This window comes from Thunnus thynnus, chromosome 5 (assembly GCF_963924715.1).
Source record: "Thunnus thynnus chromosome 5, fThuThy2.1, whole genome shotgun sequence".
Classification (NCBI taxonomy): domain Eukaryota; kingdom Metazoa; phylum Chordata; class Actinopteri; order Scombriformes; family Scombridae; genus Thunnus; species Thunnus thynnus.
In genome coordinates this window covers 23,349,265-23,365,456 of record NC_089521.1, presented here as the reverse complement: position 1 = coordinate 23,365,456, position 16,192 = coordinate 23,349,265, and the positions used below count along the sequence as shown (strand labels likewise).

The 16,192-nt window shown below is 39.7% G+C and overlaps 1 protein-coding gene across 2 annotated transcripts in view; it reads right to left on the bottom strand.

Annotated features, from left to right (window-relative positions):
* LOC137183304 (contactin-1a-like) overlaps positions 1-15,424 on the bottom strand; it is a 71,223-nt gene extending 55,799 nt beyond the window's left edge. The window contains exons 1-2 of one of the 2 annotated variants that reach the window (XM_067590270.1): positions 15,249-15,424; positions 14,165-14,402 (exon numbers count right to left, since the gene is read on the bottom strand). The gene's annotated coding sequence lies outside the window, so the exon portion shown is untranslated. The remainder of the gene's footprint in view (positions 1-14,164; positions 14,403-15,248) is intronic. The other variant, XM_067590269.1, reaches the window with a different exon arrangement.
* Positions 15,425-16,192: the final 768 nt, after the last annotated feature.

Sequence of the window (16,192 nt, the reverse complement as noted above, 5' to 3'; positions counted from 1 at the left end):
ATTTTAGCGTCAATCTCAGCCGCTCTTTAACAGTGAATGGAGAAATGTCTGGCTGATGAGTGCCTTGAGTTTTTGATAAGCGCCACCCCCGACCCCCAACCCCCCACCCCCCGGCCAACCCCCATCACCCCAAAGCAGTCAACCTAGGGGAAGTACTGCAGACATTATGAATAAGTAGCTGCAGTGCAATCAATCTCTTCAAGACACTGCTCAGATATCAACCTGGATTACAGCATTTACAATCAAGCTCGCCTTCCCTCTGGCAGCAGCAAGCAAGCTTAACTAGGTTGAGACTTTTTATATATTATGTCTTTGCTTGACTATCTTCAGAGTACTCACAAGGCTATTTCACCGACATTCTGCTGGTTTTTATTCATGCCAAAGTACTAAGCAGTGGTTTTATAACTTTTCATAATAATTCTAAGGGAAAAAAAAGATTAAAAAGAACAGTTAATTATTGTAAAATTTCAGATAAATTTTCTGTTTGTCAGTTTTCTTTTAGAGGAATGGGCTGACTTATTTGCTTTCTTAAGGAGAGTTAGATGAGACATCGCTCTCAGACTCATATCTGTTAGCTTAGCTTAGCATAAAGACTGAATGTAGGCTACACAAATTTGTTTGTTTTTTTTACCTATGAAAATTCTTTCAGATTTATGTTTTGTTTCATTTTTTGTGTGAAAAATATGATTCATAAATTATTTAGACTGATACTTAATATATACAATTAGTTACCATTTTTTGGCAAGCTTTTCATTTGATTGTACCGGAGTCAGATCATGATCTGATTGGTCACGGGTCAATGTGAATAACATTAAGTACTCCAGCAGTCTCTCCAAACATGGAGTGGTTTCCATCCCCCTTCAGTCATATAAAGGAGCAGTGTTTTGCTTTGTCTTGTTGTCCTCTGTTGCAGAGGAATTAAGAGAAGTATAACCCCTCCTCTTTCTATCTATTGTACATATTTGTGTGTGTGTGTGTGTGTGTGTGTGTCTGTGTGTGTGTGAGCGTGCATGTCGGATGTATGCTTGCCTGACTGTGACGCTGTGCCCTTCGCTCTGTCTGTCCTCAACACACTATGCCCCTGTGTGTGCAGCATGAGTGGAGCTGTGTGTTGCAGATAACAGTCAGAGTACGGCAAAGTAGGGGGGGGGGACGTGTGTGAAAAGAGCACAGAAAAAAATGATTCAGTGCTCTTTCTCGCAGTCAGATTCACCTCTGGATGCCCTTTCCTCCACTCACTGCCATTACACCTTGCTCATGAATAATCCAACCGGTGACACCAGCCACGATACAACTGACACATTTCACCACGAAGCCCACCGGTACAGTATGGAAGGTGTACGCTGCCATGCCCTACTGAACTCTGAACAAATACTCGATTAATATGCATGCATGGCTTATTTTTCTCCATGGAATACTGTGAGAGATATTTTCAGTCAGGCAGGGAAGTGATGTTGTGATTGCCGGCGCCTCCCTCAGTCTAGACGGCCAGTAATGAGAATAATGAGGGTGGTATCTTCGCTTGCGTCTTCATTACCTGCCTGTTTACTGTTCATATAAATTCCCCTACAGTAAAGCTGAAATGCACAATGGTAGGAGAAAAAGATCTGTAATTAGGAGGCTGGCTCTCTCTTCCTGTTCTTCTCTCCCTCAACCTCCCTTTTAGCATCAGGATGACTTGCTCAGGCAGGGCTCTGACACATGATAGTTAAAAACACATAATGGTGGTGAACACCAAGATTGCATGTGTTATTTTTCATGGGGTAATTTAAGCCACTTCTTCTCGCTGTGTTTCCCCTATAATTGTATAAGCCTGAGTAGCCAAAAGGCCAACGAGGACCCCCGCCAGGCCAAAAAAAAATATTATTTTAATGCGAAAAATAACACCAAAGATCCATTCATTCAGAAATCAATAATCATTTGTGTTTGGGAGTCTTTGTGCAGCGCTGTTCTGAAACACGAGTCGACCTCTGTGTCGTTGCCTGGGAAACTCTTGGTAGCGTAGTTCCTTTACGGAATAGGGCAGTGCGTAATGTGTGTGTGTAGCAAGCAGGGGCAGAGCCAGACATTGTAAACATTCAGGGCTTTTTCCCTTTTACAGCAGTTATATGCACTATTTTTCAAGCCATTTAAATAATATAATGCCTAAAAATCTGTACATCATTTGGGAAAAACAAGAAAAAAAATCATCCTGTAGAGACTACACCCTTTTTTGTATCTAATTGGTCTAATCAATCTTCATCATTCTGAAACAATAACACAACCAATATTGAGGATGACTCATTTTCACTCCTGCCACCTAATAAGAAGCAAAAAATTGTCTGAAGTTACTATTTTTAAGTTACATAATATGTAGGATAGGAATTTGGTGTAAACAGCATTACTAATCTTGAAACCTATTTTTGTTATACCATGCTGGAGAAGAGTTTGCAGAATGAATGTTTAGCTGACAAATCTGCCACATTTGAATCCATGCCATAATAATCTGGGCTTCTCTGATAGCAAATCAAGGATCCACAACAATGCCAAGTAAATGTGGTCTTCACTACTCTGAATTGAATATTAGGCCAACAGAAGAACATTTACTCAATTTATATTAGATTTCTTTAGGGAATAGCATGGTAGGATAAACAACATGGGCATATATTATTATCTTATGGTACTTTATTTGATCTACTCCTGGTCACTCTGTTCTCCTTTCCTCCTCTTTTCTTCTTAACTTCTCTCACGCTCTCTTAGCTCACTCATTTATCCCTGGAAATGTCCTCCACTGAAAGAAGAAAATATAAAAAGTATTAAGATTTCTGATCATACACCTATGATGCAAAAAAGATTAAATGCATATCTTATTCTCTTACATCTGCTCCTGGCACCTCTGCCCTCCTTTACTCCTTTGTTGTTCACTCCTTTCTTCTCAACACATTTTCATCTCTTGTCCCTTTTCCTATTCACCTGCTTTCTCCGCAAGTTTTCACATCTCATTTCCTATTCTCTCCTTCATCCTTTTCCTCACCTTCTCTGTCACTCCGTCCTTTCTTCTCTCCCCCATTCAAATCCAGACTTTCACTTCTGTCCTCTTCTCACTTCTCCACTTCTCTCCTTCTGGCTCTTCATCACGATTTTTTCTCCTCTTCTCTCTCTTTCACTTAACTTCTGCTTTTCACTCCTTTCTTACTCCCCTCATCATCTCTCCTCCTCTTGTCCTGTTCTTGCTCCACAGGTTTCCTCCTGTCCTTTCGCTCTCTCACGTACTTCCCCTCCTGGCTCGTCCATAAACTAGTTAGCTAGCTAGCTAGCAAGCTTGCTCAAAGAGGTGACACAACTGAATGAAACACAAAACACACGAGACAACAACCCCCCATGACAATGTTAGGGCGGAGATACAGATGGCGATATTTCCCAGTAATATAACTTTTGCTCCATTGATCTGCGGGTGCAGTCAGAGAGACTGATGGGAAATGACACAAAGTTGAAATTATTTTAAAAATCTAAATGTTTGGGGTTTTTGAGAAAATATTCAGGGCTGGAGTTCAAGAAGCCACCCTTCCCCCCGTTCCGCCCTTTGGTAGCAAGTGTGTGGTTGAGCATAAAGCAGAAAAGTGACGGTGAATGCAAGCAGAGTAGAGGAAAAAGTTAGAAGTAAGTTGTCAATCTGCCAGTAAATGTACAGTATAGGCTACAATGTGTCAGTTAATAAATGCTGCAGCTTCTCAAGATCAAGAAAAGTCTCATCTGTTGTTTCTCCAACTGCTGGAAAAGTCGAGGGGATTAGCCCCGAAGTTAGCCACAATGGGTTAGCCTAACCTCACCAAGCTAACTTAAAGGTGACCTTTAAGGTGGACCAGCTATTCTCATATTAGTATCAGAGAACAGAGAGAAATGTCTGGCTGCTGAGTCTCTCCCAAGCTTTGCTCAGCAACCCCTTACCCCCACCCCCACCTCCACCCGCCCAGTCCCTCCTACCACCACCCCAAAGCAGTCAACCTAGGGGAATCACTGTCTCGGGGCCAATTTGCGATTGCTAAGTAAAAATTGTGAGAATAATGTCAGTAGCATGAATTAGCAGATTGTAACAAAAGCTCCTGCAGCTACAATCTGAGACAAGGAAAAGAATCTGGAGCATAATTAGTGCACAAGCCTCATGCATAAGTCAGCCAGCTTTCCTCAGAATGCTGGGTTCAGATCTGAATAATGATATGCCAACTGAAAAGAACAACTTTTGTTCAGTGACATTTTCGAGCAGTGTGTCGGAAGCTATTAGTGCTGGTGTATTGTCCCGCTAGCACTTACAGAAAACATGACGCAGGTGGTTACATCACCTTGCAAGTTTGTGGGCCACATGTGATAGTGTGACGCCAGCTAAAAACTGTTGCCCTGGCCTGTCAGTTGGCAGGGCGAGGCCTTATACAAAGAGTACACTGCTTGGACTGAAGAGGGCTACATAAGCATTCTTTGACCTCTTTTATCCGCATTCATTTACTATGCAACAAGAGGGTTGATTTGAGACCCTTTGAGAGGATCCAGAGGGAACAGGTTTGTTAGTGTGAAACGGAAAACCAACCTGTTTGTGGGTTCGCTCACATCGAATGCTAATGTTGCCCATATCAATGGGCTCTTCATGTAGAGATGCAGCCGAAGGCCCGGGAGCTCGGAGGCTGACCAGCAAAACACAAATACACCGGCAGCACAGCAAGAGAGCCAGAAGAGGACAGCGGCTGCCCACAGCTCAAAGCCTGCACCAGCCACAGCTTTTATTTCTGGTTACACTGATCTAAGGAATGAAGGGAGAGCTCCAAATGTTTTGTCCTTCTCTGTTTCTCATTACACCCCCCACACCCCCTTCTTTTGCTTCTCTCTCTACGCCTTTTCTCTCTCTGCCTTATACATAGCCAAAGAGCTGGACTGAAAAACAACAGGCATTCTAAATAAGTGTTGAATCAATACAGACAGGCTGCAGCCAGGCTCTGGTTATAATGAGCAGCATTAATATACAATCAGCTGGTCTGTAGGGGAGCACAACACAATGTTATAACTTTTAATCACTCCTACTTGTGCTAAGTATTTTTTTATTTTAAACAGTAAAAAAATTATACAATCCAAAATGACACAAGAGCAAACAGACATATGAAAAACAGCAGTAGTCATAAGCCATTTTTGTAATATTATGAGGCGTGCAGCATACAAAGTGATTCTAAGAACGCACCTCCACCTGCGTTCATAATTAGAGTCTAATCCCAGTACAAAGAGATAAGGACTTAGAGGTATATCTATTCCAAAAATATTTTCTCAATCTTGTTTTGAACTGATAGCCCAAAAATTGCAATTTTAGGGCATGACCACAGAAGACGACTATATGTACCACTGCTATTTTTACAATTCATACATAATGGAGAGTACATAGGATCATATTTACATCAAACAGCTGGGGTTACATGTAGTCTGTGAATAATCTTATTTTGGATCTCAGGATTTTAGAGCATTTATTTTTCTGTGTATTCATTAAAATGTTTCCCCACATTTCATCACCAAGATGGGACCCAAAATCTTCCCCCCAGGATGTTTTACTACTGATAGTAGTGATATTAACAAACATTTGATCATATATACTTTCATATACTTATCATATACTTTCTTCCTTGATGAATAAGCTTTCAATAGTATCTTTTACAAATGATTCATGTACAGACCACTCTTATATATTGGTATGGATTGGATGTAATTCCTAAACTGTAGATAGCGGAAAAATTGTGCTTGAGGAAGGTTGAATTCAGTCCTGAGTTGTGAAAAGGATTTAAGAGTCCCTCCTAAAAACAGATCTTGTATTTTAGAAAAACCAGCATCCTTCCATGACTTGATTGTGCAAAATCAGGATATCATACAATAAGTGCAAAACAGAGTATTGATTTATTATCGCAAAGTGCCTACATTGGTGATTCCAGGTTTTGAGAGTATTTCTAACGGTAAAGTTTCCTTTCATCCCCTGTAGTGGAACTGCATTATTTACAAATGGTATGTCTGAAAGAACAGGCTCACACCCAGTAATTTCCAAATCAAGAAATGCAGAATTAAGGTCATTTTTTTATCCATTCTCTGATGTATCTAATTTCTGAAGCCCGGTAACAGTACATTACATTGGGAAGTGCTAATCCTTCTTTGTCCACAGGTAATTGCAATTTCTCCAACTTAAGTCTAGGGCGCTTAAACTTCCACACAAATTTACAAATCATGCTATGTAGTGATTTAAACAACTTAACTGCGACATAATTAGGCAACATCTGCATTGGAAGTAATAGCCTCTGTAAAACATTCATCTTTATAATGGCTACCCGTCCATGTAGTAATATTGATAAAGGGCCCCATCTTTGAAGATCTCTTCTAATTCCATTCACCACTGGGTCTAGATTCATTTTTATCATATCATCCAAAATATAAGAAACAAAAATGCCTAGATACCTGAACCCATTAGAAGACAACTGACAAGGAATGTGTCCCAATAAATCAGAGCATCTTAAATTTCCAACTGGTAATGCCAATGATTTCCCATAATTGATCTTATATCCAGAAAACAACCCAAACTCATTAATTGATAATAGCTGGGACTGAGGACATGGGATTACTCAGACATGAAAGAACATCATCAGCATACAGAGAAATCTTATGTAGTTTTTCCTTGGTTTGAATACCAGTAACTGAAGTACTAGATCTAATAATTTCAGCTGAAGGCTCCATTACTAATGCAAATAATAAGGGAGATAAAGGGCATCCTTGTTTTGCACATTTACTTACTGTAAAAGGAGAAGACATTGCCCCATTAATGGAAACTGATGCTTGCTGTGCAGAGTATAGCAATTTGACTTAATCAATAAAACACTCAAAGAAAATAAATTTCAAGTTCTAAACAAATACTTCCACTCTATATGATTGAATGCTTTTTCTGCATCTAATGTTACCACTAAAGCATTGAGTTTCTTAATCTTAACATACTGTAAAATGCCCAATAGTCTCCTGATGTTTGAATACGAGTCATGACATGACCGTCCTGGTTATGTACCACAATTTTTGGTATAATATGTATAAGCCTAGATGGAGGGAGGAGGAATCGATCCCTTAGTGATCTGGAAGGTTCAGGAAATGACAGCGTCAAATACATAATTTAACAATCATATAGCCACATTTTTTGAAAATTTCCACCAAATAGGAATATCACAGGATATTTATGGATGAAACTGTGTTGCAAAGAAAACGTAAATCGAAAACAATTTGATAACATGAGCGGAAAATGACTATGGGTGGTCTCAGCAGTGGCATTGCAGGTAAACAAACAGGCTGATTGAATAATGGGCAGTGCAATAGCACTTGCTGAGGCCCCTAGTGCTATGCTTCTCATCTCTGCCAAGCATAATGGGATTTCTTGGGTTTAAATGCACTTCACTCACTCTGTGGAGCCAGTAGGAAGCTAAACTATTGATCCACAAACAATTTAGCTGTCCAGCTGTCCAGAGAGAGGGAAAACAGGACGCCCCTAAATGTATAATGAGGCTTCCCAAGAGCTCGGCCTCCTCAGTATTCGCTTCACGTGCCAGGAGGCCTTCGCCTTTGGGCTCTCTCCGTGATTAGCCCTCTATCCATATACTTCTCACACATACAGACCCCTCCACAGAGGGCTAGGGGTCAGCCAGCTAAAGAACTAGTTTGCTTCTCACCAAAGATGTTTCTGATTAGTCTCAGAATCCCCTTTGACCTCTCAGTCCTTCATTATTTTAAACACACTACTGGTGGAGAATTCTTGACTCCAGTTTAGTATGCTATCACAGTAACAAGGCTGATCTGTCAAGGGTATACAGCAACCTTCATCACTATGAAGCAACAAACACTGGGTTTGCTTCTGAGAAAACAATATACACATGGAAGGTGATTGCATAAGCAGAGGAGTGTGGTTATGCTTGGGAGCCTTGAAATATGAACAAGCATGTAGATGAAATTGTGCACTTGTCTTCCACACATGCTCCAGCACCATAGCAACAGGCCTTGCTCAAAGGCCCCAGGAGTGGCTTGGCCCCAACGAGGAAGCTGCTTCTGTACCTAATTGGACAGTTTCCTGCACCATCAGGCTTGTTCTTTATCCCTGGCATTATAAGATAATAGCACAAACAGCTAAACGTACAGTAAGGTTTCACAATGCCATTATGAACACAGATATTAAATAGGATTAATTCCAAAACAATGCAGCCCATTACTGAGAACATCAATGATGAAGAATATAGAGGTAATCTAATCTTCAAAATGATGCTAAATGCTAGATTTCATGTTTAGTTTATGGAATAAAGTACTATGTATCAGAGGGGGCATGGTTGTACTTTATATGCCAGCAACAAAGGTTATTATTTCGGTTATAACATTTTAATCATCCAAAATATCTCCTCTGGTCCATACAAAAGCTATCCTGTAATTTTCAGCTTGTTCAAAGGGCTTCACAAACAGTCTCTGCCATTCATTATAATCTGGACTTTATGGCATATTTTATAACACTGTGAAAGAATCAAAAATACTTCAACATATAAGGAATTTACTTCTAAACATTGTAGAAGTTTACTATATTGCAGCACTCTGCTTGAAATCCCAGGGAATAAATCAGTCACACTCCACTGATTTTCAAATTGCATGAAATTGAACAGGACCAAAATAGCTTATAGCATTGTTTGAATGCGCAGCTTCTCAACAACACCGTAAACAATGTATCTGACTGCACCCGCGAAGGTGTAAAAACAGATGGCTCAAGACTCCCATGTGAGAAGTCAGTCCACTGTGTGTAACACAATATTTCTGCTCAGTGAAATGTTAAACAAATTCACAAGAGGTAATCTGACACTTTGAGGAGTAGTTTAATTAAGACCCATTCACGTTAAGATGCTTAAAATTAACTACTTAATTAGTAAAAACTGTCCTCTGAACTTGTTAACCTTGAAGTGCTGTCACTTTTACTTGTTATCATCATTACTAGCTAACAACGACAAAAATGCAATTAGCTATTTGATGAGCAAATAACTCTTGAAATCATTGTGGAAATTGAATGCATCCTTGTAAAGCCAGATAAGGTTTGCCCTCCTAATTAACAAACAAACAATTTTCTGTGCTGACATTGTAATGAAGGATGTGCAGAAAGTCAAATATTACCAGTAAAAAGTTAAAAAGGTTGATTATGGTGTTAACTGAAATTAGCCGGTGAATGGCACACATTTGTAATCTCCTTCTAAATGAGTCCATAAATCCCAAAAGATTTACTTTGATTGTAAAGTATAAAAATATCTCAGAGAATACCAAGCGACAAATCAGAGAAAAGAAGTGAAATCTTGTTAGATGTAACCTAGTTACAGATTTTAACTGCTACTGTTAACTGTTAAAAATAGCTAATGTTACGTCTCAAATTCATCAACTTTAACTCATTATTTTAAAAGTATCAGACACAAAGATGCCCTGGAACCAATAAAGTAAGAGGTAAGGTCCAAAAAAGGAAACATGCTGTTTCAAAACAATGGTTGGTATTGAGAGTTGTCTGTCATCTGTCATCTTTGTTAAGTCAATCTTGATGATTTCTTTCTCAGTTTCATTTCAGTTCTGGTTTTGAGAGATTAAACTCTTCAATTGCCCCAACAGGCCACTGACAAATCCTTCGTGTCACTGAACCTGTAACTTCCACCCACTGCGTGATAACACTTTGATGACATTGATCAATGTCATCCCATTTCCTCCTGTGAATGGCAGGAGGAGATACCAGACAATTCCTGAACACTACCTGCTTGTCCGGTGCACATTATCTTAATGGAAATGGATGGATCTGATTTAGAATGAGACTTTGGTAGACAGTGGAGGAACCATGTGAGTCACCAAGGAAGCTCAGCACTTTATCAACCAACAAAATCACACTGATAAAGAGAAAGGGAACAGACTAAATGTTCTAAGATAAAAGACACTTTACGTTATATCTTGAGGGGAGTTTGATTTTTGATGTTTTCACAATCAGGCTATTTATTCAAAAGAATATTTTCACTTGATAACAAATGAAAAACTTTTTTTTCCCCAGCAGCTTTAATGTTATAAATAGACAAAAAGCCAGCGGTTGCTGTATCATGTAAATCTATTTTTATCTTCAACAATGTGCTGCATTTGTGTAAATCACTAAAAGGCCATTTATAAAGGCTGTATTGTATCCTGATCATAGATATGGGAGATACAAATCATGCAGCAAAGCTAGATCAGTCACATACATGCATGTGTGTGTACACACTAAAACAACTTCAATTCGGTGTTGCTAAATAATTAATCATATAGGGTTTGGCATTAAAAGTAACTAGCCTCCTGAAGTGCTGGGAGCAACTTTTTGAGATCATTAGATTCAAGTAGGCAGCAGTGGCCCCAGAGAGAGAACATCTGCCCCGGCAGCAAAGCCTTATTCGATCAAAAAAAGAAAAAGAATGATACAAGAGGTTCTACACATATATGTAGGCTGCTTTAAAAAATACAGCTAGATACTTGAAGCTGAAACTAACAGTTATTTGAATTACCACTTAATCTGTGGAATTATCTCAACTAATTGTTTGGTCTATAAAAAAGCAAATAAAATGCCCATTACAGTTTCTTCGAGCCTATGATGTCATCTTCAAATGTCTTGTTTTGGCCAGTTTGATATCACATCAGACAAGATATAAAATTGATTATCAAAATAGTTATCAATAGATTTTCTGTCATTCGACTAATTGATTAATCGACTAATCGTTTCAATTCTAACCTACATAGCTATCTTCTCTACCTGTTGGCATTACAAAGCAGAGAATTTTGAAAAAAATGATAGTAACACAAACCATTAAATATCTAAATAACATTAAGTACATTTACATTAGCATTATAGCTTAGTCTAACAGTACACAAATTAGATGGATGATCAACAAGTGGGATACAAATTCGTACTGTGCCAATAAGTTTTTCCCACTTAGCTCTGTCTCTCCACGTAAGATCTATAGGGTCACATGCCTGCAGATAGCAGAGAGCAGACCACAGTGGGAGAATCAATGGCGGGGCTAGTGCTAGTCCTGTATACAGGCAGCCAGGGATGGCAGATGGGGACTGAGGCCCTTTCTCCTCCTCAGGCATGAACAGAGGAGAGGTCTGTCTCCAGGCAAACACAGAAGACGTCATGTCCCCGCCTAACTGCCGTACCATTAGTGGATCTCGCTATTGATCGCCGGTGTGTAAATTGCTTAGCAATCTAAAGGAAGCATCAAGATACGAGCATACATGTTTTGTCAGCAGGATAGAGAGATGCACTTGTACAGGCACTGAGGACAGCTGCAGCAATTAAAGCTGGTGTGTGTGTGTGTGTGTTTCTACACATAAATGTTCACGTGCAAAGGCTGCCTTTCCTTGATATATCCTATCCTACTGCATTTATTTTAACAATGACACAAGTCTACAGGACGTATTCCCTCCAGCGTGACTGACACTGAATTCAGTGCGACAGAACAAACAGTGCCTAACAAACTAGCCCTGCTGCCAAATGCCAATGCTGCCAATCAGTTTGGAGTCTTTTTAGAATCACACGTAAAATCTACCTTCCTTTGTTCAGATAATGCTTTGACTTTGACTCTTTGACTCTCCCCCAAAAATGTGTTACCCAGGGCTCGGAAGGACACAAATCTAATCTCCTAAAATGACTATAAAATTACCTTAATCTTAAATGGCAAACATCCAAGGTTCTGCTTTGAGAAACCAAATGGTGCTGATTAAATTAAGGCAGTAAAAGTCCCTGGTAAGGACATGGTGATATGGAAAAATTCTTGTCTTGCTGAATATAATAATGGTAAAAGCAATCTCTTTCACCCTCGTGCCCACGTTCACAACATTACAAAGCACTGCTGACAAAAGTGAAGTGAGTAAGGGGAGGTTGAAGACAGCTCTACTTTTTGCCTCAGGTAAGGTTACCCTGTCCACCTCAATACGTGACAGATGTGTGTGATTGAAGCTTCAAACCAAAGGAGAAGTAAGTGTACGGTTATGTTGAGTCATTTCACTGTGACACTAATGGAGGCTGAGGCTGTAGCCTTGAAATGCATCACAGAACAGTCACATCTTGCAGGGCATTGTGTTATGTAAAAAGTTCCTCATCAGGCAGCCCCCGACAAGCCGCTGTGACCCTACAGGAAATGTGCTGGCAGTGAACAACTTATTCAAAAATTCAAAGCTCTATATTCAGACGTGTTTTACTGTAGAGCAAGGGGATAAAAATGTACAATCCAGCTTTGGCCGTAGTAGGTTAGCCTACTTCTGAGCAGAGTAAATTCAGTCACCTGGCATGAAGGAGACCATCTGTCCTCAGGGTGAACACAGGACAGCAGAACATGCATTAGCAGCAGCCAAGCTTACAAGATTCATAAAGTGCTCCACCTGACAGGCGGCCATTGGAATCCCTTTGACACTTTGTGCCACATTTTATGGCTCTGATTCAGTCAGTGCAATCACACAGTTGAGAATCTCACATATGGCACTGAATAGCTAAAAACATACCAAAAAAGCTTAAGATGAAGGTAAAAAATATTTAGGTCTACAGTGCGCAGAGGTTTAAATGTTCAGACCTGATCATCTGAAGATACACACATATTTATATAAATTGGATAAAGACTAATTGACTAAGTAACAGGTGTGGGGGCACACAATAGGTTCTTAACACAATATCAATTAAACTCTTCATAAACAACATTAATATGCAATCTGGAACCAATAATCATCAATATCAGGTTCTGATTCAGTGAGCTTTGCCCTTCACAATTGAGAAAAAACAATTATAAAACTGTAAATATCAAATAAATAGGCCTTTTAGATGTCATATTACCCTTCTGGCTTGGTATTATTTATGAAACCATGAGTCACAATTACAAGTTCTTTAGACCACAATGAAAAGTTGTGGTGACTTCTGGTGTCTGTTACAGTGGACTAAGTCATGCACTCAAGCAATAACTGCCATTGTTCTGACAACTATTACAGTGCTTTCTCTAATTATCGACCCATACACGATCATGTGGTCATGAAGACAAACATCCTCAGTTGCAGATAGACTTCACAGTGTGCTAACTCACAGTGTCCAGAGCCACAGCAGCTATTAAATGAATACCAATGTAATATTTTTAAAAGCAAAGATTCACATTTTAGATTTTTGTAGTTCACTATAAATCAGAGCACAATTTCATGACTTGTTTGAAGGGTATGTGTGGAAAACCTCCATCATCCTTATTCACCATGTCATCATCAATAATTTTTCTACATGATGAAGGCCCTCTTCCCTCCCTCTCAAGGACCTCTCTAGGTCCCTAAACCTCACTTTGGCAACATGTAGCATGAACAATTTCTCTCCACTGAAGCCTAGTCTGGTGAGTCAGGACGCGCCCATGACACCTTCTCCAGCACCTGACATCCTGACAAAATAACCCTGGCTGCAGTGAGCCATTACTAAGCATTATGGCTCAGTCTGCCAGTAACCATGACAGAGCCGCACCATATGCCTCAATCAATCACTAACACATGGACATGCGTTTTAGTTCCATCCCAGATGAAAGTGTTTACAGTCGTCGGGTGCTTCCTAATCTCTTGGCTAGAAGGCAGGCGGCAGTTTCAATCATCGGTATGTGCGGCGCTATTAGGCGCTATGGCCTCTGGCGTGGTCTAATTAATGCTGAATCTAATACTGAGGCTTAATGTTTTACGGCAGATGTGATATATATAAGGCTGAAAACATACACATCATCTTTACATCTGCTCAGTGCATCGACTATTTTTTTGGGAGGGAAGTGCCTGCCAGGATGTTGCAGCGGATCATGCATCATCCCCACCACGCCACGACAAGTCTGATTCTGCAAGCACAGTATCTCTCTGCATCTGTCACCACGACACACACAAAATCCCGCATAAATGCAATTTCTTCGAATCCAAATCGTTAACATTTCTGCACTGCGGACGGCTGCATAAGCTCCATCCCATCCGCGCATCCATCCCACTCAGCCTCTTGTAAACAACACTGATTTCCCAGCTGTCAAAAATGCAGTTAACGGTTTATCTGCAAATTATGTCTAACAGTCAGTTTTCACTATTATCCACCCAGTGCTCCCAGTGTCCTTACCTTCTGTAGCGGGCAAACGCGTCCGTCCGTCTGCGTGTCCTTCACGATGCTCGCACCTGCTCAGCACCGCATCGCCGGGCGCTCAAGAGCGGGGAAAGAAACTGACAGAGCCGCGGTCCTGTCCCCGTGGATTGGATGAAGGGTTACGACTGTCAACTTAGGGGGGCGCTAGACGAGCTTTTTCCCCAGGACCATGAAGCAGTGGCTCAGTGAAGGTCTCCCAGAACATGAGGATGACCTAACCAACATAGGAAACAAGTTCATGCTTATAAAACAGTTCAAATGTCTCAATCTACACCTCTTAAAGTTGATTTAATGATCCAACTTTGCTCCAATATGTGAGCTAAACTGGCTGGTACCATTAAGGGGTTGGCTTTGGTCTAATACAGATTATAATTTATAGTCATCCACTATTTTATTATAATATGAACATTTTAAAGGGGGTTTATAAAAGTAAGGTATTCTATTATAACGTTAGTTGGAAAGCTTGCTTTTTATGTCGGGGCAGTGAGCTATTATGTCTATTTTGCACTTGTCTATTATGCAGCACTGTATTCTCTCAAGTCATAAAATCTCAAAAAGGGTTAATTGTGTCTACGGGCTCTTTCCATTTTAAGGGTTTTCTCGTGAAATAGATCGTCCATGTTAAGCTGAAAGCATGTTTCAAGTTTATTTGTCTTCATCACTCTGCTATTTTAATATCTATTCAAAGGCTAAATGTAATGTCATTAGGGAGAGAGAGAGAGAGAGTTACAGTAACTTTACATGCCATTTCCAATGTAATATCAATCATAGAAATGTATTAAACAATAAATTAAAAAGTCAGTTGTTCACACTTCTGATAAAAAAACGCAGAATAGACTCTCTCTTGCTAAAACCTTTTGGTTGACAGTTACTGTTAACGTTAGCTAAGCTAAATCATGCGCAGACGTTAGCAACTATTACCTAGCAACAACATCAATTTCAGGTTGCTAACTAGCAGTCTTGACTATTCAGTTTTTGATTTTTAAAAAAAGAGGTGAATTTCCTCCCTTGTAGCAAGAAAACATCAAACCAAGCTAATGTTAACTTACACAACCATCACCTGGAAAAAAGTTGTTTACTTTGACATCCAGCAGCAGCAGCATCAGAGAGGAGCAAATAATATTCATCAAGATCGTCTTTCTGGACCTCAAGTGAATATAAATCTAATATACATGCTCCTTCTAACTCTTGTTTAGTCTCCACCAAGCCCTCAGAAAAATATCTGGGTCTTTATGATTGAGGCTCCACTGTGTTCACCAGCCATCCACTTACTTTGTCTGATGTTTTGTGTTGGGCAGGGTTCCTTTATTTATCTATCTATCTATCTATCTATCTATCTATCTATCTATCTATCTATCTATCTATTTTGGCATTGGGAAGGGTGCATGCAGACAGTTCATCAAGGCTTTGATGCTGAGAGCAGCTGCTAATGGGAGTTTATAATATGAGCTGTTGAAACTCAACCATTAAATAAATGTAGTCATAAAGCTAAAAGCTAGTAGTTGCCAAAAATACCCTTAGAGCTGCAGAGTTGAGTATCAATTCTCCATAATTTGACCCTTTTACGTTTCCTTTTCAGTATTAATATCAATAAGTGTCAATAAGTATAAGTGCCTGTATCTTATACAGTGACATATCTTCACTAAAGAGATAACAAAGTTGATTTTTTTATAAAGAAAATGTGCATAGCTCAAAATGCAATGCTAATCATTTGGTTTTTGTGCAAAAAAAGTCATTCTACACATGCTTTATGTCTTAAGTTCTCTTAAATTAACACCATTCAGACATTTCCTGCCATTCCTCACCTGCTCACCAGTTATCCTCAGTGTGGTTCCCCTTCCATCACCTGACCAATCTCCTACTTAACTGTACACACCTGCTTCCCATTAGTTATCAGCCCCAGTATTATACTGTGCACCCCCCCATCAAGCATTAACCTTTTTTATCAGATGGTCTATTGTATGTTGCCTCAGCTTTTGCCCTATTTTTGCTCTCTGTCTATGC